Here is a 3,429-nt window from a genome sequence, read left to right on the forward strand (position 1 = left end):
TTTAAACTGATAAATATATGATATGTGTTTTGTATGTGTACAAACTTTTTACACGCAAAAGTATCTTGAACGGTGACATCCAAGCAATGGTAATTCAGCTGTATAATTACTTTATCTTCAGTTCTGTGTCAAGGAGACTTCAGACAAAGAAGTCTCCATTTGTCACTGTAGTTGACACTTCACAAACCTCTTACATGACTTAGGTGTCTAGAAAACACAAGTTCAACTCTTACTGGGGAGTAAAACACTTGTAATTTTAAAAGACACATTAACACACATTTGTAAGCATGAGATCATCTGCCTTTTCTTGATCCATTTGCCATCCAGAAACTGTGATTGTTCAGATAATGTATTTACTTTGACATTGCTATGGTTTGAATGTGTCCCTTCCACAATTCAGGTGTTGCCAATGTGACAGATTATGAGGAGGGGCCTCTTAGAGGTGATATTGCCTTCTGCGTGAATGGGATGAAGGTCTTTATAGAAGAGGATTCAAGCAGCATTCAGCAGGCTTGCTTTTCCACCACATGAAGATACAGAATTGGTCACTTTTGCCATTCCACTTCCATCATGTGAGGATGCAGCAAGAAGGCTTTCCCTAGATACCAGCATCTTGCTCTTTAACTTGTCAGCCTCCAGAACTGTGAGAAAACAATTTCTGTTCTTGGTAAATCATCCAGTCTCATGTATCTTGCTATAACAGCAAAGCTGCGTAAGCCAGATGCGTTGGAGTTTTCTTTTAAATTCTTGATGATTTCTCCTTAGTTAGAAGCAACAGCAATAGCTTAGAGAAATAAGCATTGCAGTTAACTAGGATGCCTGTGAAATGAACTTCAGTTTTGCTCCCCCTACAGTTGAGTTGTTACTTTAGGTAGAGTTGTGGAAAGGTGCTGGTAAAATATAGACTTTGGATCAATACGAAGTGAATTGAGAACTGTAATGAAGTGAATTGAGAACTCATATGAAGTGAGTATTGAATAAACTTGTACAGAGAGGTCACGCGGTGACTGTTCTAGACCTTTATTTTCCATTTTCCTTGATCTCAATAGACTATCTAGTATTAAATTTGAACTTTTTAATACATGTTGCACTATAGATGGACTATAGAATTTTTTGACAGGATAGATCAATGCATAAAAGATGTGCCCAAAGATACATTTAGGACAGATATGGCACTACTACGAAACAATTATGGGGATATTCTGAATGTCATGAAAATCTTTGTAAAAATTTGGTTTTGAACAAGAAACTTTAAAAAAAAATACAAAATTTGAGGTTTCATGTCATTCTTGCACCTGCCAGTGGTCTCAGTGGTGAGCTGCTGACTCAGCTACTAAAGCATCCTTTTTGTACAGTTTCTGTTTCTTTCCTGGATACATACTGGAGAAATGTAGTGGAGGACTTCAATTACCTCTTTCCTACATGCGTGTTGTTCCGTCAAAATTTTATAATCAAATAACATAAATGGAGAACACAACATATATATGTGCGTGTGTTTTCTTTTGACTCTTGGTTTCAAACATTCAATAAGAAATGGGATCACTTTTAAAGTGTGCCATCAGGGCCTGGTGTGGTGGCTCATGCCTGTGTTCTCAGTTCTTTGGGAGGCTGAGGTGGGTGGATCATTTCAGATCAGAAGTTTGAGACCAGCCTGGCCAGCATGGTGGAAACTTGTCTCACCTAAAAATGCAAAATTGGCTGGGCATGGTAGCGCATGACTGTATTTCCAGCTACTCCGGAAGGCTACCTCATCTTGAACTCGGGGTCAGAGGTTGCAGCGGGCCAGGATCGCGCCACTGTACTTCAGCGTGGGTGACGGAGTGAAACTCCGTCTCAAAAAATACGGTAAAAATGTGCCATCAAGTTAGAAGTTTTAAATTCGTGGTACAAGAATTGCCATAGATGTGCTCGAAAGAAACACACAGATGACCTTTTTCTGAGACAAGGTCTGTGTTGCACAGGCTGGAGTATGGTGGCAGGAGCATGGCTCACTGCAACCTCAACCTCCCAGGCTCAAGAGATCCACCTGCTTCAGACTTTCATGTAACTGGGACTACAGGCGTGTGCCACCATGAACAGCTGATATTTTCACTTTTTGTAGAGAGGAGGGGGAATTTTTTTTTTTTTTTTTTTTTTTTTTTTGAGTCATGCTCTGTCGCCCGGGCTGGAGTGCAGTGGCCGGATCTCAGCTCACTGCAAGCTCCGCCTCCCAGGTTCACACCGTTCTCCTGCCTCAGCCTCCCGAGTAGCTGGGACTACAGGCGCCCGCCACCTCGCCCAGCTAGTTTTTTGTATTTTTTAGTACAGACAGGGTTTCACCGTGTTAGCCAGAATGGTCTCGATCTCCTGACCTCGTGATCCGCCAGTCTCGGCCTCCCAAAGTGCTGGGATTACAAGCTTGAGCCACCGCGCCCGGCCTGGAATTTAACATTGTTGCCAGATTAATCTCGAACTCCTGGGCTCAAGCGATCTGCTCGCCTTGGTGCCCAAAGTGCTGGGATTACAGGTGAGTTTCTTTCTTTCTTTGTTTTTTTTTTTTTTTTTAAGAGACAGTCTTGGGGGCGGAGCAAAATGGCCAAATAGGAATAGCTCCAGTCTCCAGCTCCCAGTGCGAGCGACATAGAAGACAAGTGATTTCTGCATTATCAACTGAGATACTGGGTTCATCTCACTGGGGAGTGCTGGACAATGGATGCTGGTCAGTTGTTGCAGCCCGACCAGTGAGAGCTGAAGCAGGGTGAGGCATTGCCTCACCCGGGAAGTGCAAGGGGGAAGGGAATCCCTTTTCCTAGTCAGGGGAACGGAGACACACAACACCTGGAAAATCGGGTAACTCCCACCCCAACACTGTGCTCTAAGCAAACGGGCACATCAGGAGATTATATCCCACACCTGGCCGGGAGGGTCCCACACCCACGGAGCCTTCTTCATTGCTAGCACAGCAGTCTGCGATCTAAAGGCAAGGCAGCAGCGAGGCTGGGGGAGGGGCGCCCACCATAGCTGAGGCTTAAGTAGGTAAACAAAGCGCTGGGACGATCGAACTGGGTGGAGCTTACAGCAGTTCAAGGAGACCTGCCAGTCTCTGTAGACCCCACCTCTGGGGACAGGGCACAGCTAAACAACAACAACAACAACAACAACAACAAAAAGCAGCAGAAACCTCTGCAGATGCAAGCGACTCTGACAGCTTTGAAGAGAGCGGTGGATCTCCCAACACGGAGGTTGATCTGAGAACAGACAGACTGCCTGCTCAAGTGGATCCCTGACCCCTGAGTAACCTAACTGGGAGACATCCTCCACTAGGGGCAGACTGACACCCCACACCTCACATGGTGGAGTACATCGCTGAGAGGAAGCTTCCAAAGCAAGAATCAGACAGGTACACTGGCTGTTCAGCAGTATTCTATCTTCTGCAGCCTCTGCTGCTGA

This window comes from Mandrillus leucophaeus, unplaced genomic scaffold (genome assembly GCF_000951045.1).
Source record: "Mandrillus leucophaeus isolate KB7577 unplaced genomic scaffold, Mleu.le_1.0 Scaffold813, whole genome shotgun sequence".
In the NCBI taxonomy this organism is placed as follows: Eukaryota; Metazoa; Chordata; class Mammalia; order Primates; family Cercopithecidae; genus Mandrillus; species Mandrillus leucophaeus.